We start from the raw sequence: 26,926 nt of genomic DNA, 5'->3' as shown, positions 1-26,926 counted from the left end.
TTGACTCTTTCAGGCAGGGCATTGCAAGTGTTACTATCTCACTAGAGACATAGTGGTTAGTGGGGAACTGTGGACCAGGATGCAATTTTTAATAAAAGCAGGTTTAGAAAATTGGAAGCAGTAGTCCCCACTTTACTGACATTTTACTTTTCATTGTTTCAATTTCTCGTGGACCAAAAATATTAAATAGAAAATCCCAGATGAAAACAGTTTATATGTTTAAATTGCATGCCATTCTGAGTGGCATGATAAAATCTCTTGCCGTTTGCTTTGTCCAACCCAGGACATGAATCATTCCTCTGTCCAGCCTAGCCATGCTACAGGCACTCCCCACCTGTTAGTGGCTTAGTAGCTGTCAGGTTTATCAGATTGACTGTCTAGGTATTGCAGTACTTGGATCCAATTAACCCTTAGTTTACTTCATAATGGCTCCAAAGTGCAAGAGTAGCGATTCAGGCAATTTGGACATGCCAAAGAAGAGTCATAAAGTGTGTTCTTTAAGTGAAAAGGTGAAAGTTCTCAGCTTAAAAAAGTAAGAAGAAAAGTTAGCTGAGGTTGCTAACATCTGTGGTACAAACCCATCTTCTATCCATGAAACTGTGAAGAAGGAAAAAGAAATTCTTGCTAGTTTTACTACTGTACCTTCAGTTGCAAAATTATGGTCACAGGGCCATAATTCTGATAAGTACTTAGTTAAGATGAAAAGGCCATTGCATTTATGGGTGGAAGACATGAACAGAAACCTGTTCTGATTGACAGCAATTAGGTTTGGTACTATTAGAGGTTTCGGGCACCCACTGGAAGTCTTGGAACATATGCCCTGAATATAAGGGAGAATTATTACTACATATATATTTTTTTTCTTGAGATGGGCTTCATAATTTTATTATTTATTTATTTTCCAGTATTCCTGAGTGTAGGCTTCGTAACTTTAATCAGAGACACAAAGTTACTTATGGCCCTTAAAATCAAGAATGACAATGGTTTAGGGTATACTTTGTTTTTTACTATATATCTATCTATAGCAGTGGGGGGTTGTATACCAACTTTAGTGACACTAATGTTAGTAAGTTCTGATAACCTGTTAGCCTAGTTTTGACAATATTGAATGCAAATTAACACCTTAAAATAATGATTAAAAATCTCAACACTTTGGGAGATCAAGGCAGAAAGATTACTGGAGCCCAGGAGTTCAAGACCAGCTTGGGCAATGTGGCAAAACTCAAACTTAGCCGGGGGTGATTGATAGCCTGTGCCTGTAGTTGCAGCTGCACAGGATGCTGAGGTGGGAAGATTCACTGGGCACGGGAAGTCGAGGCTGCAGTGGGCCATGATCACACCACTGCAGCACATGGGTGACAGAGTGAGACCTTATCTCAAAAAGTAAAAATTTTAAAAAGTGAGAATGTTAAAACTAATAATAATTCAAAGAAAAATTTTGTTGCAAGAGAAATGTGTCCTTGCTGAAATTTGGCATTGTCAGCCATTTTCAGTTAAAACTTGATGGTGGGTACATAGTAGCACCTAATTGTGAAAAGACAGTTGTTGGCTTGCACAGCACCTCGTCTGTATATCCAAGGTAGGAAAGGAATAATGTCATGGTAGATAGTGCATGGAGCCATGTGTTGTTTGTAGACCCATGGGATCAGTGACTAGGCTGTTTAGAACTTCTAGATAAGCCCAGGTCTGAAGATTTTAATAGGTGAAGATAATTTTTTAGAAGTGTGCATCCCAGCACTTTGGGAGGCTGAAGTGAGTGAATCACCTGAGGTCAGGAATTCAAGACCAGCCTGGACAACATGGTGAAACCCCATCTCTTCTAAAAATACAAAAAAGTTAGCTGGGTGTGATGATGCACCCTGTAATCCCAGCTATTTGGGAGGCTGAGGCAGGAGAATTGCTTGTACCTGGGAAGTGGAGGTTGCAGTGATCAGAGATCACATCACTGCATTAGAGCCTGGGCAACAGAGTGAGATTCTTCTAAAAAAAAAAAATTCTAAAATATAGATAAGAAACATGTTTTCAGTTTTTAAAGTTCTTGCTATACTTATCTAATTCTCATTTAAAAATTTGTTACTGTAGGTGCCGTGGCTCACGTCTGTATTCCCAGCACTTTGGGAGGCCACGGCAGGTGGATCATGAGGTCAAGAGATCAAGACCATCTTGGCCAACATAGTGAAACCCCATTTTTACTAAAATACAAAAATTAGCTGAGTGTGGTGGCACGTGCTTGTAGTCCCAGCTACTCAGGAGGCTGAGGCAGGAGAATTGCCTGAAGCTGGGAGGTGGAGGTTGCAGTGAGCCAAAATCGGGCCACCATACTCCAGCCTGCTACCTGGCAAAAGAGGGAGAGACTGTTTCAAAAAAAAAAAAATTTGTTACTGTAGTTCATGCCAGAAAACAATATAATTGTTTTAAATGACAATTAGGTATGGCAAGAAGTTTAAAATGATATAATAGGGCTCTTGTTGCAAAAGAGGTACATAAATGTAGAAGTATAAATTTCCCTTTAATAAGAGAATGTGCTTTAATTATAGGGAAAAAAAATTTTGCATCTTAAATGTCTATTCAGGTACTGGACCATAAATTGACTTGTTTGTATTGACAAGAAAGCTAAAAAAAACAGAAATTTAATATCCAGGCAGCTAAGGCCAACACTTATCTGTTGATTAACCAAGGTGAGGTAAAAGTCACAGTAGGAACTGTACTCTATTATTTATAATAAATGACAAATTTTCTCTGCTTCTTGATATTAATTTTAAATAAATAAGAACTCTCTTGATGTCAAATTGATTTCCTAGAGAGGCTCTTTTTATTTAAATATTTTTTTAAATCATCCATCCCAAAATGTCAGAGAGGCTCTTTTTACTCATCTAAGTTATAACTCCTGCCCTCTTTATTTGTATATTTGTTAGTTTTATTCAACATGTTGTAGATAATGCATAACATGATAAATTATTTTTACTTTTGTTATTGTTTTGTTTTGAGACAGTCTTGCTTTGTTGCCCAGTCTGGAGTGCAGTGGTATAATCTCAGCTCACTGCAACCTCTGCCTTCCAGGCTCTAGTGATTCTCTTGCCTCCTGAGTAGCTGGGTTTACAGACTTGCACCACCACATGGGGCTAGTTTCGTATTTTTTTGTAGAGACAGTTTTGTTGTGTTGCCCAGGCTTGTCATGAACTCTTGGCCTCAAGCGATCCTCCCACCTCAGCCTCTCAACCTGCTAGGATTACAGGCATGAGCCACTACACTTGGCCTGTTTATCTTTTTGTGATTGGCTTCTTTTAATTAGCATAATGTCTTCAAGGTTTTTCCATGTTGTAGCATATGTCAGAATTTCCTTCCTTTTTAAGGCTGAATTATATGCCATGGTATTTATATACCACATTTTGTTTGTCCACTCCTCCACTGATAGATATTTGGGTTGCTTTCACTTTGTGGATATTCAGAATAATGCTGCTATGATCATGAATATGCAAGAGATTTTTGGTACAGGCATATCTCATTTTATTGTGTGTTACTTTACTGCGATTAACTGACACTGCATTTTTTTTTTTTTTGTAATTTAAAGGTTTGTGGGAACCTTGGATCAAGCAAGTCTATCAGTGTCATTTTTCCAATGGCACACGCTCATTTCTTGTCTCTGAGTCACATTTTAATGATTCTTGCAATAGTTCAACTTTTTTCTTTTTTGAGACGGAGTTTCGCTCTTGTTACCCAGGCTGGAGTGCAATGGCGCGATCTCGGCTCACCGCAACCTCCGCCTCCTGGGTTCAGGCAATTCTCCTGCCTCAGCCTCCTGAGTAGCTGGGATTACAGGCACGCCCCACCATGCCCAGCTAATTTTTTGTACTTTTAGGAGAGACGGGGGTTTCACCATGTTGAACAGGATGGTCTCGATCTCTTGACCTTGTGATCCACCCGCCTCGGCCTCCCAAAGTGCTGGGATTACAGGCGTGAGCCACTGCACCTGGCCTCAACTTTTTCATTTCATCATTGTTCTATCAGTTGCGACATTCTTTAATCGGTGATCTTTGATGTCACTATTGTAATTGTTTTGGAGTGTCATGAACTGCACCTATGTAAGAGGGGGCACACAATTGATAAATGTTAAGTGTTCTGACTACTCCACTGACCGATCCTGTCTCTCTCCCTCTCCTTGCGCCTCCCTCTATCTTGAGATGCAACGATGTTGAAATTAGGCCAGTTAATAACCCTGCAATGGCCACTTAGTGAAGTAAAGTGAAGAGTCTCACATATCTCAATTTAAATCAAAAGCTGGAAATAATTAAGCTTAGTGAGGAAGGCATGTTGAAAGCTGAGATAGGTTGAATGCTAGGCCTCTTGTGCCAAACAGCCAAGTTGTGAATGCAAAGAAAAGGTTATTGATGAAAATTATAAGTGCTACTCTAGTGAACACACACATGATTAAAAAAAAAAAAAAAACAGCCTTATTGCTGATATGAAGAAAGTATGAGCGGTCTGATAGAAGATCAAACCAGCCACAGCATTCCCTTAAATGAAAGCCAAATCCAGAGCAAGGTCCTAACTCTTTAATCTGTGAAGACTGAGAGAGGTGAAAAAGCTTCAAAATAAAAGTTTGAAGCTAGCTGGGGTTTAAAGAAAGAAGCTGTCTCTGTAACATAAAAGTTCAGGGTGAAGCCAAGGCTGCTAATGAAGGAGCTGCATCAAGTTATTCAGAAGATCTAGCTAAGATCTTTGAGGTACCTACACTAAACAAAGATTTTCAATGTAGACAAACAGCCTTATGTTGGAAGAAGATGCCCTCTAAGACTTTCATAGCTAGAGAGAAGTCAGTGTCTGGCTTCAAAGCTTCAAAGGACAGGTTGACTCTCTTGTCAGGAGACAATTGGAGGTTTGTGGGAACCTTGGATCAAGCAAGTCTATCAGCATCATTGCTGGTGACTTTATGTTAAAGCCAGCTCTCATTTATCATGCCAAAATTTTAGGTCCCTTAAGAATTATACTAAATTTACTGTGCTCTATAAATGTAACAACAAAGCCAGAATGTCAGTACATCTGTTTATGGTATGGTTTACTGAATATTTTAAGGCCACTGTTGAGATCTACTGCTTTAATAAAAATTCCTTTCAACATATATCTGCTCATTGACCATGGACCTGGTCACCCACAAGCTCTTAGGGAAATATTACAAGGAGATGAATGTTATTTTCATGCCTGCTAATAGAACATCCATTCTGTAGCCCATGGATCAAGAAATAATTTTGAATTTCAACTCTTATTATTTTAAGAAATACATTTTGTATGGCTTTAGCTGCTGTAGATAGCGGTTCCTCTGATGGATCTGGACAAAGTAAATTGAAAACCTTCTAGAACAGATTCACTATTCTAGAAGCCATTAAGAACTTTTTTTTTTTTTTTTTGCCAGTAAGAACATTTGTGGTTCATGGGAGGAGGTCAAAATGGCAACATTAGTGAGAGTTTTGGAGAAGCTGATCTCAACCTTCATGAATGGCAGCTTTGAGGGGTTCAAGACTCCAGTGGAAGGAGTCACTGGAGAAGGTGCTGGAAATAGCAAGAGACCTAGGATTAAAACTGGAGTTCAAGCTGTGACTGAATCTCATTATAAAACTTGATTAGATGAGGAGTTGCTCTTTATAGATGAACAAAGAAAATGGTTTCTTGAAATGGAATCTACTGGTGAAGATCCTATAACCATTGTAGAAATGACAACAAAGGATTTAGAATATGACATACAGTTAGTTGATAAAACAGTGGCAGAGTTTGAGAATATTCACTCCAATTTTGAAAGAAGTTCTACTGTGGGTGCAATGCTATCAAACAGCATAACATGTTACAGAGAAATCTTTTGTGAAAGGAAGAGCCAATCAATGTGGCAAATTTCATTGTTATCTTATTTTAAGACATAGCCACAGCCACCTTAACCTTCAGTAACCACCATTCTGATCAGTTAGCAATCATCAACATTGAGACAAGACCTTTCACCAGCACATAGATTACAACTCACTGAAGGCTCAGATGGTTGATAGCATCTTTTTTTTTTTTTTTTGAGATGGAGTTTTGTTCTTGTTACCCAGGCTGAATGAAGTGCAATGGCGCGATCTCGGCTCACGGCAACCTCCGCCTCCTGGGTTCAGGCAATTCTCCTGCCTCAGCCTCCCGAGTAGCTGGGATTACAGGCACGCACCACCATGCCCAGCTAATTTTTTTTTTTTTGGTATTTTTAGTAGAGATGGGGTTTCACCATGCTGACCAGAATGGTCTCGATCTCTTGACCTCGTGATCCATCTGCCTCAGCCTCCCAAAGTGCTGGGATTGGTTGATAGCATCTTTTAGAAATAAATTATTTTAATTAAGATATGTACATTGTTATTCAGGCATAATGCTATTGAACACTTACTAGATTACAGTATGGTGTCAGCATAACTTTTATATGCATTGGGAAACCAAATTATTTGTGTGACTAGCTTTATTGCCATATTCATTTTATTGCAGTGGACTGGAACCAAACTTTCAATATCTCCAAGGTATGCCTACATTTAAAAAAAAAAAACTTCCTCAAATTATCCTAATGTACAGCCAAGGGAGAAAACCACTAAGTGTTTCTAAACTTAGAAGACAGTTCTATGTTAGAAATCTAACATAAATCTTACGAAGTTTTAAGACATACTATATGGCATCTATACATTACTCTAGAGAAAGGTAGGAACATTGCATCTATTTTCTATTTTGAAGTAAGTTTTTTTTGTTTTTTTTTTTTTGTCTTGAATTTAAGGTGTTACTGTGGTCGACTGATTGGAGATAATGCTGGAACAGATTATGCCTGGACCATCTCAGCTGCTAAGGGTAAAGAAAGTGAACAATGGTCTGTTGAAAAGCACACAATGAAAAGCCTGACACATACTTTTGGCACGATTAATTTCCAAGATGGAGAGCACACCTACCATGCCAAGGTTTGCTAACAACCCAAATTGTTTTGCTGGTTTCACACAGAGGGTAACTTCCAAATGTGTCTTCCAAATTGTATTTCCAAGTATAGGTAATGGGATGACCTGGTTTTATTGCAGAAATAATCCATGATATTGACTCCCTTGAGACAAATTGCTTGATCCTCTTTCCTTTATGTCTGAAAGGCATTGTACCTTTCCTTGTGTGGTGTGGTCAGCTCTTTATTTGAGTGACCTCTTACTTTCAGCAAGTTTATACTTTGCAGAAGAGAATGGCTTAGTGCCCTGGGGACAATTGTCAATCCACTGCCTTATTGATTCTTAAGGAATGAAGAAAAGTTATTACCAAGGAGCAGGCTTTAGTTGCTCCTAAATGAACAATGACCATAACAATTATCAGTAATTTGCCACTGTTCTGTCTCCCAAGTTTTGTGAGAGCCTCTTCTCATGAAGACTTTGGGGGAATTTCTCTCTGCACCCACTGGATGATAGTATTTCAGCTTTTAGGTTTCCCCATTCCCAAAAATGGCAATTTTGCATGTGATTGCATAGTATTGACAGGTTAGCTATTCCTTAGGTGTTTTCTCTTGAGTATATTAACCACCTCCTGCTCTATTAGAGGCAGCTTTCTCTGGAGCAACTGCAGGTAGAGCCCGCCTCAGGAAAGCTCTGAGTCAGCCGTTCCCTGGAGTGTGACCATCAGCTGGCTAGATCTGAAGTGCCAGTTTCTAATAGTTCAATCCTAAAAAGCTTTCATAATACAGTTCTATAATAATCTTTATCAACAGTTACTAGTCCTTGCCTTTAACCTTGATGTTTTTAGTTGACAGAAAAATTGCCTTCATCCTCTTCTCCAATTTTTCTTGAAAGCTAATTCTCATAGAATAATGTGTGTTGTTGTCCCTTGTTTTAGTTTTTCTTTTTTTGCCTTTATGTTTTATTTATTTATTTTTTTGAGATGGAGTCTCGCTCTGTCTCCAGGCTGGAGTACAAGCTGGTGTGATCTCAGCTTACGGCAACCTCTGCCTCCTGGGTTCAAGTGTCTGTCTCACCTCAGCCTCCCAAGTAGGGGATTGCAGTTATGTGCCACCACGCCTGGCTAATTTTTTATTTTAATAGAGACAGGGTTTCACCATGTTGGCCAGGCTGGTCTCGAACTCCTGACTTCAGATGCTGCACCTTCCTCAGACTCCCAAAGTGCTGGGATCACAGCCTGAGCCGTTGTGCCTGGCCTACTCTTAATACCTTCATTGATGCACTTTTCAACAAATGTTTGCTGGGTATGCACCCTTACTGTGTCCCCTCAATTTTTTTTTTTTTGAGACAGAATATTTTGAGATGGAATCTTGCTGTGTTGTCCAGGCTGTAGTTCAGTGGCACAAAGTCAGCTCACTGCAACCTCTGCCTCTCCGCCTCCTGGGAAGCGATTCTCCTGCCTCAGTCACCCAAGTAGCTGGGACTATAGGCACCTGCCACCATGCCCAGCTAATTTTTGTATTTTTAGTAGAAATGGGGTTTGATCAAGTTGGCCAGGCTGGTTTTGAACTCTTGACCTCTGGTGATCCACCCGCCTCCACCTCCCTAAATGCTGGGATTACAGGCATGAGCCACCACGTCCAGCTCCAAAGATCATCTGTTTCGTATACTAACATTTCTTAGGGTCTAGTGAGAAAAACAGAAAATAAACATATTACCACAGAGGGCATATGCACTGCAAAGGGATTACAGGTTGTTTGAGAGAATGAAAAGGGTAACTCCTCTTTGTGGGGGACAGTGTGTGTGTTAAGGAAGCTGTCTAAAAGTAGGGACAGCTAAGCTGAGGTCTGAAAGGGAGTGAGGCAAATGGTGTCTCCTGAGGCAAGCGGTATGACTACTCTTAGGCATGGGTACTAGCTGGTCCCTATGGGAGCTAGTTAGGGAGAATATGGTACATTTAGAGACCTAAAAATATGCTTAGACCTCTCTCCTGATAATTAATATGTTTTATATTTAGTATTAGGCTCCAGTTACAAACTACCTACCTATGGCAAGTACTAGAGCCAAAACAAACAAACAAACAAAAACTGATTACCCGAATGCATTTTATTTGATGTCAAAGAAGAGAAGAAGATATTCATATTTAAGTCCAGATTCTCACTTTGGGTTCATGCTGAGCTGCAGGGAAGCTTAGGAGAGCTGCTTATTTCTCTCTGTGCTGCGTTCCCCTTCTCAGTTGTTTATCTCTCTCATCTCATTCCATGAAGGATTTGAAGAATCTGCTTAACGATGTTAGTTACAAAGGAGATAGATAGGAAAGAATGATTATGGATACAGAGACTCTGCATTAAACTTTAGCATAGTCTTTAGGTGGCCTTTGGAGAAAAGAATGCCCACGCAGATAATTTAGTTCATTCAGGTTGTTTTTCCTGAAATCTCAAGGGGAAATATCTCACCGGATAAAAAGGACTTACAGTTGAAGGAGAGGGATGCCTGAGAGGAAGAGTGCATTCAAGAGAAGGTGAACTAAACCAGCACTGGCTCTTCTGTACTTACTAATTATTTGGAGCAACAGAAAGCATTTCACAAGAGTCAATTTGTATTTTTTTCTACTAACCATGGAAGCTCAGATACCTCACTTGTCATTTGAGTCCTAGTTATTCTTATATTCTTTTTTTTTTTTTGTCTGACAGAGTCTCACTCTGCCACCCAGGCTGGAGTGCAGTGGCTCGATTTCAGCTCACTGCAACTTCTGCCTCCCAAGTTCAGGCGATTCTTGTGCCTCAACCTCTCAGAGTAGCTGGGACTATAGGCATGCACCACCACGTTCAGCTAATTTTTGTATTTTTAATAGAGATGGGTTTCGCCATGTTGGCCAGGCTGGTCTTGAACTCTTGAATTCAGGTGATCTGCCTGCCTTAGCCTCCCAAAGTGCTGGGATTACAGGTGTGAACCATCATGCTCTGCCATGATTATTCTTATATTCTTTCTATATTATTCACATTTTTCAATAGCTGCACTATTCCTGATATTCAGAAATTTTAATATTTTAATTATTGAATAAAGGAATTATGTATCAAGAAGTTCAGGCCAGGTGTTTTGGCTCACACCTGTAATCCCAGCACTCTGGGAGGTTGAGGTGGGTGGATCACCTGAGGTCAGGAGTTCGAGACCAACCTGGCCAACATGTTGAAACCCCGTCTCTACTAAAAAGTACAAAATTTAGCTGGGTGTGGTGGCACGGGCCTGTAATCCCAGCTACTCAGGAGGCTGAGGCTAGAGAATCACTTGAACCTGGAAGACAGAGGTTGCAGTGAGCTGAGATCGCACCACTGCACTCCAGCCTGGGTGACAGAGCATGACTCCATTTCAAAAAAAAAAAAGAATTTTAAAGATCAATGGGAAATTGTTTTAAATTGCTATCATGTTTTGAAGGATCATGTGATAATTCCTATTTGCATGTATGGAGATCTTCACCTGTGGTTGTTTTGTTCCATAATTCATGGTTTCTTATTGTCCTTACTTCTTTCTATAACTCTGGCTTATTCTTGCTGTTGGTTTGCATAGGTTTCAGGGAGGTGAACTCATCTCAATATTATTTGAATAATCTGCATTTGCTGGAAAAAGCAAGCCAGTCATGCAGTACAACCTTAGGTAAAATAAAAAATGATTCTGGGGCTACCTGCTGGCTTTGGTTTCCCTTATCTTTTATTTTGCTTACATTGACTATTAAAGAGATGACTGTTTTATGAAAAGTATTTATTTTGAAATGAAATTGTTTTCAGAGGGATAATGATTAGAAAGTAAGATTTGCAATTTTAAAAAAGAGAATGATTAGAAGATAAAATTTACAATAAAGGAAAGGTCCATGCTCTTGAATCTTAATTTAAATTATACAAATATGTGAAATTGTTAAGTAAACGGAAAGCCATAGCATTTATGCAAAATCCCATTTCACCTATTTGTCATAGCTTCTGATGAAAAGGTTTGCTGACATAGTGATTTGGCCAATTGTTTGAAGCATTTATTTTTTGTGAGATGGAGTCCCGCTCAGTCGCCCAGGCTGTAGTGCAGTGGCATGAGTGGAGTGAGTGATTTCAGCTCACTGCAATCTCTGCCTCTTGGGCTCAGGCTCTTCTCCAGGCTCAGGCTCTTCTCCTGCCTCAGTCTCCCAGGTAGCTGGCATTACAGGCATATGACACCATGCCTGGCTAATTTTTTGTATTTTTAGTAGAGACAGGGTTTCACCATGTTGTCCAGGCTGGTTTTGAACTCCTGACCTAAGGTGATCTGCCTGCCTCGGCCAGGTGTGAGCCACCACACCTTGCTGTTTGAAGTATTTCTGCCTCACCACAGGTTCTTTGGAGAGATCTAGTGGGCCAGCCTTGAAAACCAGAGGAAGCTTTCCTACAGTGACTTGTAATTCCCAGAACGAACTTAATGGGAGTGTGGAATCTTTTAAAAGTAAGTATTTCCATTACATGAAGATGAACTTTAAAGAGATCACATACTGCCTTTTAGATTTTGGCCATTTCAGTTTCAGTTGCCCTGCTGTGTGCTCTTTGTTTCTGTGCCTGGCATATCTTTTTTACTATGTTCTGTTCACCCATATGTGCTTTTCTTGCAGTATATTAGAACTTCTTATGATACAAAATTGGATCATCTGTTACATTTTATGTTGAAAGAGTGGAAAATGGAACTGCCCAAGCTGGTGATCTCGGTACATGGGGGCATCCAGAACTTTACGATGCCCTCTAAACTTAAAGAGATTTTCAGCCAAGGTTTGATTAAAGCGGCGGAGGCAACAGGAGCATGGATAATAACTGAAGGCATCAATACAGGTAAAACTCCCTCCCTTCCTCCCTCCCTGCCTTTCACCCACCATCTCTCCCTCTCTCCCACCCTCCCTTCCACCTTCCCTTCCCTTCCTCCCTTCCTCCCTCCCTCCCTCCCTTCCTTCCTTCCTTCCATTCTTTTGTTCTTTCATTCTTTCTTTTCTTTCTCTTTTTTCTTTCTTCTTTCCAACTGTGAATCAGGTAGTGTGCCACCTAATCTCTGCTCTTCAGTGCTCCTAAGATATGTGATGCCGTGAGGAAGAAAGATGAAAAGCATAGTGACTAGAGAATAAATTCAGAAGAATCACAGGTTTTTCCTGGAATGTGTTTTTACCATTGTCTGAATATACTATTTTAACATAACTTCAGATAAACCTCTGGAAAAGAAAATAGTCTTCCCTGAGCTCTCAACTATAGCAAAGCTAGAAGGGACATCGAATCCATGCAAGTGCATAGTGTGTGTGGTCCTGGACTTCGCTAAACTCATGTAATCATTGTGAATTTCTCAGACTTGGGAAATGAGTGATGTGGGTAAAACTCGCATTACCTGTTTTGGGCATGAATAGACACTTAAAAAAAAAAAACTACATAATTGCTGAAACACTCACCATCTCAATCATTGACTCTTTTATACTTCTTGAAATCTGAAATTCAAGAACTTCCTGTGGTGGGCTCCTAACTTATTTCTTTGCTTCGGTGTTTGTGAACTCTCTGCACATAAGGACAACCTGGGGAGCTTTTAAAATACAGATGTATGCACTCTTCCCCAGATGAACTAGAGGCTTTCAATCCGGAGCTTCTGACGCATGTCAGCCAGGATTGAGAACTAGTAATTCCATAAACTCTTGTCTCTTACCAATTTGTTATCCACCTGTGGTTTTCTATCTTCTCTTTATTTTTCTCTCTTTTGATTTAGTATGCCCTCACCAGTGTCTCCTATCAAATTTTGTCCATGTTTTAAGATCTACACAAGATGCCAACACACCCATGAGACAGCCTTTTGAATATCTCAACCAGAGCTACTCACTTTTGTTTCTTAGTTTCTACAGCATTTACTGCCTTTAGCACCTGTAGAATACTGATACTTTCCCTTACAGGTTAGGATGAGTCAGTGTGTTAGATTGTGTACTAGGGGCCAGGGTCTGAACATCTGCCTAAGCATTTAGCAACTTGTGCTGATATAACAAAGTTTCTTTTGGCTGAAAAGAAATGAAGGAAGTGAATGACTGAAAAAACAAAGCAAAATAAAACCAAGGGTTTTTGATTTGACCTGTCACGAATAGGTAACACAGTAGTTTATCATGCATATTTTATAGAGATTGTTTCACATTCTTGGAAGAAACTGAAGTTGGCAGAGTTCTAAGTCCATTGTATGGTTCTTATTTGATTTCCAGTAAAAAAAAAAAAGTGGGTGGGTAGGGAAGTTTCACATCATTCATTAAAAAGCCAGGGTTATCAGAACTTATTAACATTAGTGTCATTAAAGTTGGTATACAACCCCCCACTGCTAAATTTGGCTGGCTTAAAAAAAAAAAAAAAAAGCCAGGCTTGGGCAAGGATTTTTCTTTGAATCACTAACTGAATGTCATGCCTTGTTTTACTTAATGCCTTAAGAAGATCATTTAGGTTCATGTCAGCTAACCTGAAGGAACACAAATAGAGTAATGTGAAGATGATTGAAATACTTTATATGAACAAAATAAATGGAAAATGAGAAATACTTGGATCTCCACTAAACAACAGTCAGGCCAATGCAGTGGTTCATGCCTATAATCCCAGCCGTTTGGGAAGCTGAGGGCTGGTGAATCACCTGAGCTCAGGAATTCGAGACCAGCCTGGGCAACGTGGCAAAACCTTATCTCTAAAAAAATATGGAAATTAGCTGGATGCGGTGGTGTGCACCTATAGACCCAGCTAATGGGGAGGCCGAGGTGGGAGGCTTACTTGAGGCTGAGAGGTCGAGGCTGCAGTGAGCTGTGATCATGCCACTGCACACAGCCTGGATGACAAAGCAAGACCCTGTCTAGAAGAAGGAGGAGGAGGAGAAGGAGCAGGAGGAGGAGGAAGAAGAAGAAGAACAATGAAAAAGGAAGGAAAGAAGAAGATGACGACGATGACCAAGATGATGACAACACCAAAAAACAATCAGTCTGACCTGATTCAACCACAGCTCCTCTAGGGCCTGGCTACTTAAGGATTAGTCCCTGGACCAGCAGGATCAGCATCAACTGAGAGCTTGCTGGAAGTGCTATTTCAGGCCCCACCCCAGACCTGCATAAACAGAACCTGCATTTTAACAACATCCCCTGATAATTCCTGTGCACATTTAAATTTGAGCTCTGCTTATGAGCTTCTGTCTATTCTTGACAGGCTTCTCAACCATAGTTGAACATAATTTGGCATGAATATTTGAAATTTACTTAAGTTGAATGCCACAAGCCTTGAGAAATCACTGTGTGACAAGCATTTGGATAGGTGCTAGGGATGAAAGAGGAGGACCCTGGATTTAGGGATGGGTTGGGCTGTGACAGACAAAAAGCAACTAGTGAGAAATTGACGCTTCCTGGATTATTGTTGAGTTTCAAAGGAAGTATTTTGAGAATACAAAGAAGATGGAGATGAATTCCAGTTTCAACTGAGGGTACCTTGGAAGTCTTGGGAAGGATATAGCACTTGGCATTGGTCTTGTGGGAAAGGTAGGAAGTGGCATTACTAAGGAGTGGCAGCCCAGGGTTAGGCACACAGATAGAGATGAAGGCGTGTGTAGAAAGAAGTGATAAAGCTCCTCTCTGGAGTGTGTGCCATGTAGCAGGGAACAGGGACTGCAAAGGAGACTGGAACCAGATTGGGTACCATGCTGATATCTTATTCTCTGCGTAGCAAGGAGCCCTGAAACGAATTTGAACAGCAGGATGAATAGGGGGATAACATGATCAGATCGGGTTTTACAGAGAGTCTCAACAGGCAATATGTATTATGATCACATGTAAGGTGCTTATAACAATACCAACAATGTTGACAAACCATGCCAAACCATGGAATCAGAATCTCTACTGGAATGGATGGCTCCACACTTGATATTGACATGTGCCCGTGATCTAGATCCCAGATTCTAGAGATGGTTTTGGGAGAGGGTCAGAAAATGAGTTGGAAGGCAAGATGCCAGGAACAAGGAAGTGATTTAGCTGGTAAGCATTAGATCCATGCAATATGCAGGTTATTTTTTCTTTCTGTGCTAAAGACACAGATAGGGTCAATACCACAGTCAGGAAGAATAAGTCTTATAATGCATCATTGTGATTTAAAGGTCAGATTAAGCCAATCTCAAAGGCTACTTGCTGTTTGACTCCAACTACAGTATATGACATTCTGAAAAAGGCAAATCTATGGAGGCAGTAGAAAGATGAGCGGTTGCCAGGAGCTGAGGGGAGAGAGGGATGAGTAGGCAGAGCACAGAATTTTCAGGGCAGTGATACTAACATGGTGGCTGTACATCATTGTATGTTTGTCAAAACTCATAGAATGTACAGAACCAAGAGTGAACCCTAATGTAAACTGAGGACTATGGATAATAATGATAATCTATTAGTCATGGCCTTATAATGCAGAGTCATCAATTTTAACAAATGTACCAGTCTCATGGGGGATGCTGATAGTTGGGGAGGCTGTGTTTGTGCAGGACCAGGGAGTGGCAAGGGAAATTGCTCTGCTTTTCATTCAATTTTTCTGTGAACCTAAAACTGTTCTAAAAAGTGCAGTCTATTCTTTAAAAAGGTCAGATTGGCTAGATTGGAATCCGATCTCTACAAAATCCAAGCTCTAAATAAATTGTCCAAAGCTCTGCAACCTTGGACACTTTATTTAAACTCTCCATGCCACAGGTTTTGCCTATAAAATGGACTGAAAGTGTAAATATATACAAAGGTAGCCCACACTTATGGAAATCTTACTATGTGCCAGTAAGTGTTGGCTACTGTAATAATGACTAGTATTAATTCCAAAAGGGCAAACATTAACATACTACTCCTCGATGTATTAACTTTGAAATATATCTTTGGGGGGATAACTTTGATATATTTGTGTATATAAAGCTATTAAATTAGTTTACCTTAATAAGCAAGGGACATATCTGCAGGATATTTTCCTGGGACATTGAGTAAGATTAGGAAAAAAAAATTCATAATATTAGCACTGGGCTTGCTGAGGAAGGACAGTGCACAGCATTTTGGTTAGGCAAGAGTAGGGTCAGAACTGAGGTTGTAGGCAGAAATTGCCCAAAAGGAGAGGAACATTGTTAAGGTAGAGAGAGGTAATGATGAGAAGAAGAGTTGTCCAGAAAGAATAGAGGAAGTCAAGATAACAGAAACTGATTCCACTGTGCCAGCAACTTTCCCTTGTCTCTTTCTGGCAGTGTTTTTGTTTTGCACAATTTATGAATTCAAGTTTGACTTCTAAACTGGTTGTTCATAGGAGTGTCCAAGCATGTTGGGATGCCTTGAAATCCCATTCCTCTTGTTCCTTGAGAAAAATCTGGACAGTTGGAATCCCTCCTTGGGGTGTCATTGAGAACCAGAGAGACCTTATTGGAAAAGATGTAAGTAGACAATCCTTTCACAACAAAAGAAAATGAACATGTATGCAAATTGCCAGCTTAATACTACCTGGAGTCTAATGAATGAACATCACAGATGTGGTATATTCAAAACTAACTACTAACTTTCTGCTGCTTCCCTTACCCTGTCTTAGAAGATGACAATCCCAGCTTGGAGTTGCTCAAGCCAAAAGCCTTGGGCAATCCTGTAATGATGTCTTTGTTTCAAACTCAAAGGATCCATCAGTTTCACTTTAAAAATATGTTTAGGATCTGATTTCTTCTCACTACCCCTACAGTTACTGAGTGAATCCAAACCACCATTATCTGTCGCCTGAATGATTGCAATAGCCGTATTTATTCTTACCTTTGTCTCCTAACAGCCTACTCTCAACATAGCCAGAATGATTCTTTTAAAGTATACAAATCAGATCATACTGTCTCTCTGTGCAAAAGCCTTCAATGGCTCCTGTTTCGCTTAAAGTAGTAGCCAAGTTTCTTGCAGTGGTTTGCCCAGAGTGAAACAAGGGACATTCTTAATTTTACCCTCTTAGTTCTCATCTCTTACCTTGTATTGCTCTGCTTCATTACTTCTTGTGTATTGGTTGATCCTATGTATTCTTTTAAAGGGACTGGGCTTGTCTCAGTCTGTTTGTAAGACTAATAATATAAGTTTTCAGTAAAATATCAGAAATAAGAAAATGTTCTAAAGAAGAAAGATGACTACTGTTAATATTTCCATGTGGATCATTTCAGAATATTTTCTATGGATGTGTGTATATGTACAGTAAAAAAGTGTGTATTTAAAAAGTAACAGAACTCACTGCTATAAATCTGCTTTTTTTTACCGTACCTATTTGCCATAGTTATTTCTCCATGCTGATTAATACAGACATGCTTATGGGTTGTTGGGTTTTTTTTTTTTTTTTTTTAAGACGGAGTCTTGCTCTGTTGCCAGGCTGGAGCACAGTGGCACAGTCTCGGCTCACTGCAACCTCCGCCTCCTGGGTTCAAGCGATTCTTCTGCCTCAGCCTCCCAAGTAGCTGGGACTACAGGCGTGTGCCAAACGCCCAGCTAATTTTTTTATTTTTAGTAGAGATGGGGGTTTCACTATGTTGGCCAGGATGGTCTTGATCTCTTGACCTCGTGATCTACCCACCTCGGCCTCCCAAAGCTTATGGGTTGTTTTAACTTTTTTCTTTTCTGAGACAGAGTCTGGCTCTGTTACCTAGACTGGAGTGCAGTGGCGCAATCTCTACTCACTGCAACCTCTGCCTCCTAGGTTCAAGTAATTCTCCTGCCTCAGCCTCCCGACTAGGGGGATTACAGGCACTTACCACCACGCCTGGTTAATTTTTGTATTTTTAGTAGAGATGGGGTTTCACCATGTTGGGTGGGCTGGTCGCAAACTCCTGACCTCAGATGATCCGCCTGCCTCAGCTTCCCAAAGTGCTGGGATTACAGGCATGAGCCACCGCACCCAGCCTGTTTTAACTTTTAATTTGGAAAACTTCAGACATATTAGGCAGCAGAAAAATTAGAAAAATGAACTCTTACCTACATACCTATCTCCAGCTTCAACAGTTAGCAGCTCATAGTTTTGTTTCCTCTCTTCCCTTATCCATTCAGCTGACCCCCTCCATTATTGTGAAGCAAATTTGAGACATCAGGTAATTTCATCTATAAATATTTTGATTGTTTTTTCTAAAATACATGGCCAATGAAAAATATATAATGACATTATTATATCTAAAAAATTACCAGGAATTCCTGAATAACACTGACTATCCAGTCTAGTCAAATTTTCCATTGCCTCAAAATGTTTGTTTTCAAAACCGTGATTTCTTGAGTCTTCATTATTTAATGTTTTTATTTCATTATCCAAAAAAGTGTCATACATTGTGATAGGTTCATATACATACATCTTGACCTGGGTTTTGTTTTGTTTTTTTTTTGTCACTTTTAATTTATGGATTTTACCTCTATCTCATTTTTTTAATGTGTGTGTAATTTACTTGTTGAGGAAACTGGGTCATTTGTTCCGAAGAGTTGGTTACAGCTTGGATTTTCCAGATTTAATCTTTTGTAGTAGGGTTTAGCATGTTTCTTTGCTTCTTGTAAGTTGGTAGTCTAATCGAGAGGTATGATCAGATTCAGGTTTTTTGTGTAAGTTTATGCCATAGGAGGAGGTATGTCTTTCCCTTGTAATACATGGCGGTCTCTCTTTTTATAATGTTACAAGTTATTGCATAGATTCATTATTTCAACCGAGTTCTAACATGCTGACATTTATTTATAACATCCTTTCTTTATTAGCTTACATGCTCTATGTACTTAACACTCAAAATACTTAAATACTCCATATAGAGAAACATTTTCTCACCCATCACTTGGTTGCAGTTGTATAGGAATGGCCTCAACTGAAACTTGGGCTTTCTTACTCCAAATACTGTACTTTTGCCTCTAAAAGCAAATACGAAGTGGAACAGCTTAAGAAAGTGTCCATTAATGTAATAAAGATTTTGATGTTTTATAATGAATGAAATGCTTTTTGGCTGGTTGGCTGTTCTACTCTGTGTGTGTGTGTGTGTGTGTGTGTGTGTGTGTGTTTCCTGAGACAGATTCTCACTATGTCACGCAGGCTGGAGTGCAGTGGCAAGATATAGGCTCACTGCAACCTCTGCCTCGCAGGTTCAAGTGATTCTTGTGTTTCAGCCTCCTGAGTAGCCGTGACTATAGGCACACACCACCATGCCTGGCTAATTTTTGTATTTTTAGTAGTGATAGGGTTTTACCATGTTGGCCAGGCTGGTCTCAAACTCCTGACCTTAAGTGATCTGCCAGCCTTGGCTTCCCAAAGTGCTGGGATTATGGGCATGAGCCACTGCACATGGCCAGCTGTTCTCTTTGGAATACTAGAGAAAAGTCAATGTCAAAATATTATTCTGGAATAAATCTACTAAAAGACAATATTTTTGAATAATGGTGTGGTCTGTGTACTGGTGCCAGTCTTTGAATTGTTTTTTAGTGGTTTGGAGCAAGGTAAGCACAGAAATGAAATAGAAGGCCTTGCTCGAATTTCTTCTCTACTGAAAATACAAAAATTAGCCGGTGTGGAGGTGCGGGCCTGTAATCCCAGCTACTCGGGAGGCTGTGACAGGAGAATCGCTTGAACCCAGGAGGCAGAGGTTTTAGAGAGCTAAGATCGTGCCACTGCACTCCAGCCTGGATGACAGAGCAAGACTCCCTCTCAGAAAGAAAAAAAAGAAAAAATATTTAGAACCACTGTCAGCAATGTGACCGTGCTGTGTTATTCAGTCACATGGAAAGCAGGCTGATCTTGCTGAACGGGGTATGTTTCATTATTGTTGAACTTGTGTTGTGAATCTCATGTACCACAAGCTGCCTACTAGTTATTCATAGTAGGATCCCATATTGGTTCATTAAAACTTGGGAAATTTAAAAAAGCGATGCCACAGATAGTTTGAGAAGCACTGCTCTAAATTGTAAGTGATACTTTTTAAACTAGACAGGAGCTCTTTTAGCATGTAGAGATAGGCCTCTGGAGCAGGTGAGCCTGGGGAAGGATCTAGAGTGCTGACCCTCTCTTGTCCTTGCTGTCTCTCAGGTGGTGTGCCTGTACCAGACTCTGGGTAACCCCCTCAGCAAGCTGACAATACTCAACAACATGCACTCACACTTCATCCTGTCTGATGATGGGACCGTGGGCAAATATGGAAATCAAATGAAACTCAGAAGGAACCTGGAGAAGTACTTCTCTCTGTAGAAAACACATTGCCGTGAGTATCCCAGGGGCTCAGTCAGTGGGGCTGCTTGGAGGCCTCCTGAGGTCTTTCATGGTGTTCCCTGACCATCAGAGCTCACACCTTTAGTCCCCTCAAGCTAGTCTCCAGAAGGCTCTTCAGCCACTCTGCTTCCCACATGGGTATCTCCCCTCCTCTCTCCCTCCATCTAGCTGACCCGAATAACTGTTCGAGGATCACTAATGTCTTCATCCTTCCGTGATCCCCCCAAAGATTTCTTCCTCTCTCTCAACTGTCACCCACAAGTCTGCACCGTCTGACATCCTGCTTTCTTCTGGCTGTGGGTTCACTGTGGTCAAGGTGCTCGCTTGTCACCTGCACAGAGTAGAGAGGCCCAAGTTGGCCCCTGCCTTAGAGCAGCCAGGGGATTAAGTTAACACAGTGAACCCACAGCCAGAAGAAAGCAGAATATAAGACAGCGCAGACTTGTGGGTGACAGGTGAGAGAGAGGAAGATATGTCAGGGGGGTGATGGAGGGATGAAGACTTTGGTGGATCCTTGAAGAGTCACTCGGGTTGGCTAGATGGAGAGAGAGAGGAGGGTAGATATCCATGTGGGAAGTGGGGCGGCTGAAGAGCATTCAGGAGACAAGCTTGAAGGGACTGAGCCTGAGCTTTGATGGTCAGGGAAGATGATATTTCATGTGTGGATGGGGTGGCCGTAGACAGGGAAGGGGTTAAGACCAGACAGGAGTTTTAGAAATAGGGACCTTGGAGCTAGGTTCGGTGACTCACACCTATAATCGCAACACTTTGGGAGGTGGAGGTGGGCAAATCACCTGAGGTCAGGAGTTCGAGACCAGCCTGGCCAACACGGTGAAACCTTGTCTCTACTAAATATCCAAAAATTAGCCAGGCATGGTGGTGCATGCCCATAATCCCAGCTACTCAGGAGGCTGAGGCAGGAGAATTGCTTGACTCTAGGAGACAGAGGTTGTGCTGAGCCAAGATTGCACCACTGCACTACCCTGGGCAACAGAGTGAGGCTCTGTCTCAAAAAAAAAAAAAAGAAAGAAAGAAAGAAAAATAGGGACCTTGGAAAGTGTCAAGTTTGTGTCATGCTCACGATAGTGCTTCAAGAGGGGCATTTTGGTCGTTTTATCTTGAGGAAGGAGAGGAACAGGGAGGGCCAGAATCGGCATGTGCCATTGGGCAGGGAAGTTTGAATCCTTTACAGGGAACAGGAGGGCTGAGTGCTGCCTGGAAAATTGGAGACTTTTGGTTCAAGGCACCAGAAAGTGGACCGCTGCCTCTTGTGCCGAATTAAATCTTCCACAAAATACTTCTTTGGGACAAAGGGCCAGGGAGTGGCCTTCAGGAGGATCAAGTTCTCTTCAGCCTTTGAGCGTTAACTGAAAAAAATCAAAGGCTGGAAGTCCATTTAGTTTTTAGCCTTGACCCCTCGAAGCCACAGAATGTAATGAGGTCAGACAGATTGAAGCTCTGTCATTTTGTGCCTGTGACCTTGGCCAATGGAGTTCACATCTGTCAAACTGTTTTCTTATTATAAAATGGAAAGAACTATCTACTTCTAACATTGGTTGTGAGAATTGATTGAGAAGATGTATATTAGTGATGTCTAGACTTGTGTTAGGTACACGATATGTCTTTAATAAATGTCTTTTTCTTTCCTTCCTTTTTCCCTCCTTTGGTGCAGTGATCCTCTCATGGTTGTGGGGTAGGAGAGGGAGGGGAGGGACTCTGGGGGTTGCGGTTGTTCACTTAACTCTTAGTGTGAATAAGGGTTCTGAGGCTTGTGCAGGTCAGAAGAGGGGAGAGAGGATCAGGTCTTCTCCAGGATGGGAATGGCTGGGAGAAGGGAAACCAGCAGAGCAGAGGGAAGGAAGAGAGGTCAGAGAAGGACCTTGAAGAAGAATCCATATAGAGAGGGGTCCATTAGGGGCCTGAAATATTACCTGAAATGTCCTGTTGCCTCTGTTTACCTTTGCCCACTACCTAAATTGCTTGGGGTTCTGTGTAGCACTATAATGTATGCCCCGTGAGAGGCATAGGAGTCTTTGTCTTTCTTATTCCTTGCTGAGTCCTCATTTTAGTATGAATGCAACAGCTCTAACCTCACTTACAGCAGCAGATAACATTTTTCTCCTTTCAAAGACCTTGAAATCTAGGATTTATCTGGAGGCTTTTGCTGACTGTGGAGTCAATTCCAGTGGACTGGTAATATTTATTACTCTAAGGTAAACCCATATAAAAATAGCAAAAACAATTAAGCCACCTATACACACACACACACAGAAGAAAGAGAAGACATGCCCTCAAGAAACTCGAAATTCTTATGTATCAAAGCTGATCTTCACACCTAACATGCTCATGAGGGAGGTTTGCTACCATATTTGCATTTGTTGTTGATATAATCAAAAAGGGATTTATTTATTTATTTTTCAACACAGAGTCTTGTTCTGTTGCCAGGCGCTGGGCTGGAGTGCAGTGGCGAAATCTTGGCTCACTGCAACCTCTGTCTTCCAGGTTCAAGCAGTTCTCCTGCCTCAGCCTCCCAAGTAGCTGGGAGTACAGGTGTGCACCACCACACCAAGCTGATTCTTGTGTTTTAGTAGAGACAGAGTTTCACCATGTTGGCCAGGATGGTCTTGATCTCTTGACCTCATGATCCATTTGCCTCGGCCTCCCAAAGTGCTGGGATTACAAGTGTGAGCCACCGCACCCAACTGGGATTTATGTTTGATTGCATGAAAATATTTAAATATGTGGTTAATTTATTTGACTTTCTTTCTTTTTTTTTTCCTTGACACTGAGTCTTGCTGTGTCACCCGGGCTAGAGTGCAGTGGTGCGGTCTCAGCTCACTGCAACCTCCCCATCCTGAGTTCAAGCGATTCTCCCGCCCCAGCCTCCTGAGTAGCTGGGACTACAGGTGACTGCCACCACACCTGGCTAATTTCTTTGCATTTTTAGTAGAGACTGAGTTTCACCATGTTGGCCAGGCTGCCTTGGCCTCATGAAGTGCCCGGCCTGTGGTTGATTTATTTTATTGCTTTTCAGCCAGTCTTCTTGGTGTCCCTGGAAAACCCTTGTTGTTGGCAGAGAATACTTAAAAAACAAAACGAACAAACAAAAAAACCCCTCACATTATACAGTTGCTGTAGGAATCCCTGCCTTCGGCCATTTGAAATGTGGCCAATGTCAGCTCCTGTTCTGTAAGACTCTAAAGATGTAATTTCAAGGTAGGAAACATAGGCCACGATGCCTCTGTATTTTTGCATAATCCAAGTCTCAAGGGACAAGAGTGCTCTTTCCTGAAATGCTATTCTAGGAACTTTTAATTCGGAGGTCTAAGATTGTATTCCCCCTCTCACCCTGAAAGCTTACAGTAGAAGCAGCTCTCTGGCGAGATTTCTCGGCAAGAATTTTACATTTTTTTCTTTTTTTTTTTTTTTTTTTTTGAGATGGAGTTTCGCTCTTGTTACCCAGGCTGGAGTGCAATGGCATGATCTCGGCTCACCGCAAACTCTGCCTCCTGGGTTCAAGCAATTCTCCTGCCTCAGCTTCCCGAGTAGCTGGGACTACAGGCACGCACCACCATGCCCAGCTAATTTTTTTTTGTATTTTTAGTAGAGACGGGGTTTCACCATGTTGACCAGGATGGTCTAGATCTCTTGACCTCGTGATCCACCCTCCTTGGCCTCCCAAAGTGCTGGGATTACAGGCGTGAGCCACTGCACCTGGCCCATTTTTTTCTTTTTAAACCAATTTTTGTTAGTGTATTAGTAAGGTGGTGGTTGTTACTGTTTGCAGAAAATAGCCATAGATATATTTGATTTTGTAAGAATAAGTTATTACTTCACAAAAAGTGGGCTGGGCATGGTGGTGCGTGCCTGTAGTCCCAGCTACTCGGGAAGCTGAGGCAGGAGAATTGCTTGAACCCAGGAGGCGTGAAAGTCTTTTATAAGACTTTCACATTCAGGTAACGCAGAAAGCGGATAAGAGAAGAATAGGACAGTTTTCCATAATCTCACTATCAAAACTTACCATTCTTAACCTTTTCATATGTATACTTTCACAAATTTTCAACATGCACATGCAGACAAACACACACACACACACACACACACTTTTTGAGCAAAACTGGGATGATTTCATAATGCTTCTTTTGTACTAAACATGGTCATATTTCCATGTCAATGAGTATAATTTAGTACATTTTAATGGCTGAACAACATTTTATTACACAAGATACAAAAAATTCTCTTACAAAAGTGTTTTTATTCCAAAATCAATAAAATATTAATCAAAATTTTCTTCTATTATTTTTGTGCTTTATCCTATTTATGCCACTTCATTTGGCTTTTATAAGACTATCTATTTAGAGAAACCCTATGTCTATTAGTTGGTATATCATAGATATGCTTTTTAGCAATATGGAGAAAATGATGAGGTGGAAGTGTATGGAAAAGAAGTAGAATGACAAAGCAACTAAATCGACAGAATGAAGTTTTAGGTAACCGACCCACCCCTAACATTTGAGAGTCTGACAGCGTACACACAGAAGACCACATACTATATGTCTAGATATTTAAATGCCTTAAATCTAGCTAACAAACTGTATAAAATATGTCTTAGCCTTTTATCTTCACACATACAGCAGGAAGGCCAGGCTTGAGTTTGGAAACCTTCGAATTTTGGATGTACTGAGCCAGAACATGGTGTTTCTTGGGCATCCTAGTAAGCTGGGGAGGGAGCACAGGCTTCCCTTGACTCTTGGCTTTGTAGATGCCTCATCATGAGGGCAGGGGCGTGGCCAGAGAAGGGCCAGTGTGGTCCCCTGTTTTCATCTCTTTTGCTCAGGGGTGATTGTGGTGTTGCTTGTCAAATTTTCTTCTTTTGAAAAATAAAATATCAATATATGTGTGGTGCGAAAACTTAAAGCAAATAAGAAATCTGTAGAATAGCTGGGCATGGTGGCTCAAGCCTGTAATCCCAGCACTTTGGGAGGCCGAGGCGGGTCGATCACGAGGTCAACAGATCGAGACCATCCTGGTTAACATGGTGAAACCCCGTCTCTACTAAAAATACAAAAAATTAGCTGGGCATGGTGGCGCGTGCCTGTAATCCCAGCTACTTAGGAGGCTGAGACAGGAGAATTGCCTGAACTCAGGAGGCAGAGTTTGCAGTGAGCCAAGATGGCGCCATTGCACTCCAGCCTGGGTAACAAGAGCGACACTCCGTCTCAAAAAAAAAAAGAAAAAGAAATCTGTAGAATAAATAGTCAAGGTCCCTTTTCAACATATTCCTAAACCTCCTCCTCTCTTTTCCACTGTTCATAGTGTGAAGTGTATTTTTCCAGATTTTTCTGGTCATTTATATAGCATGGTGTACATACAGGGATGTGCATACATGTATATAAAATGTGTATCTATGTATACGGTTTTAAAAATACACATAGGATAATACTGTGCACATTATTCTGTATGCTCCTTTGCTTACATCTTTTTTAAAAGAATAACTCTGCAGTTATTCTTTTTTGTTCTTTCTTTAAAAAAGTTATGTATATATGTACGTGTTATATATATATATATATGCTTGGGTCATGTAGTCTGGAAGAAAAAAAGGTAATATATAGTCATGATAAAAAATGTAAACAATAAAAAATAAAATAAATGGAAATGCAAGTTGTCTTCCTACCTCGTTCCTAGAAATAACCACCCTTAAAAGTGTATAGAGGCTGGGTGTGGGGCTCACGCCTGTAATCCCAGGACTTTGGGAGGCCGAGGCAGGAAGATCACTTGAGATCAGGAGCTTAAGATCAGCCTGAGCAACACAGAGAGACCCCAACTCTACAAACAACTTAAAAAAAACTGTGTGTGGTCATACGTACCTGTGGTCCCATCTACTCAGGAGGCTGAGACAGGAGGATTGCCTGTGCCCAGGAATTCAAGGCTGCAGTGAGCTGTGTTTGCACCACTGCACTCCAGCCTAGGTGACAGAGTGAGACCTTGTCTTATATGAAATAAATAAATAAGTAGTAATTAAAACGTTTATTGAACTGGTTAATGTTACTCATTTTTGGAGATGAGTGATGAAAACATTGGGATCCATTATATTCTGTTTACTTTTAGATACTTTTGAAGTTTCCCATAATAGAAAGTTATAATTTCTTAAGGAATACTTATTTTAAAAAATTATTGAAAGCCTTTTTACCTGGTAAAAGCTTGAGGATGCTCTCACCATATTTATGCCACATTTTATTTGAAGTCTCAAGTTTCTGGCTTGGTTGTGATCTAAGTAAACCGACTTCTGGCTTGGTTGTGATCTAAGTAAACCGGGGTAAAATGAGAGAGGGACCAGTGCAAGGGATGAACATGATGGTAATTGAGACTTTTCTCTAACAGTGTGGTATTATTTGTGGTCTGGAATAGGCTCAAGACAAGGCGTGCCCGTGGTGGGGCTGGTGGTGGAAGGCGGTCCCAACGTCATCCTGTCAGTGTGGGAGACTGTCAAGGACAAGGACCCGGTGGTGGTGTGTGAGGGCACAAGCAGGGCAGCCGACCTCCTGGCCTTGACACACAAATACCTGGCAGATGAAGGGTGAGTTGTTGGCTCTTCTTTTTTGAAACGATAGGGACTATTTATCCTTGTATTTTAGTTCTTTTGACTGTGCATTTATGTGGGCCAGGTACTCTTGGAGTATAGAAGTTGAGACTGGATTTCATTTCTCAGTGACTTTGTGTTTGTTGTTTAACATCAGAATGCCCTTCAGCGATGAGAGTTGCTAT

The 26,926-nt window shown here is 40.9% G+C and overlaps 1 pseudogene across 1 annotated transcript in view; it reads left to right on the top strand.

Moving 5' to 3' along the window:
* LOC103791116 (transient receptor potential cation channel subfamily M member 6-like) overlaps positions 1-26,926 on the top strand; it is a 65,696-nt pseudogene that overhangs the window by 28,482 nt on the left and 10,288 nt on the right. The window contains exons 3-8 of the transcript XR_013534484.1: positions 6,779-6,956; positions 11,283-11,390; positions 11,554-11,767; positions 16,232-16,355; positions 19,982-20,153; positions 26,570-26,738. The product of XR_013534484.1 is annotated as a transient receptor potential cation channel subfamily M member 6-like (transcript). The remainder of the gene's footprint in view (positions 1-6,778; positions 6,957-11,282; positions 11,391-11,553; positions 11,768-16,231; positions 16,356-19,981; positions 20,154-26,569; positions 26,739-26,926) is intronic.

Source organism: Callithrix jacchus, chromosome 1, assembly GCF_049354715.1.
Source record: "Callithrix jacchus isolate 240 chromosome 1, calJac240_pri, whole genome shotgun sequence".
In the NCBI taxonomy this organism is placed as follows: domain Eukaryota; kingdom Metazoa; phylum Chordata; class Mammalia; order Primates; family Cebidae; genus Callithrix; species Callithrix jacchus.
This window is presented reverse-complemented; position numbering and strand designations above follow the sequence as displayed.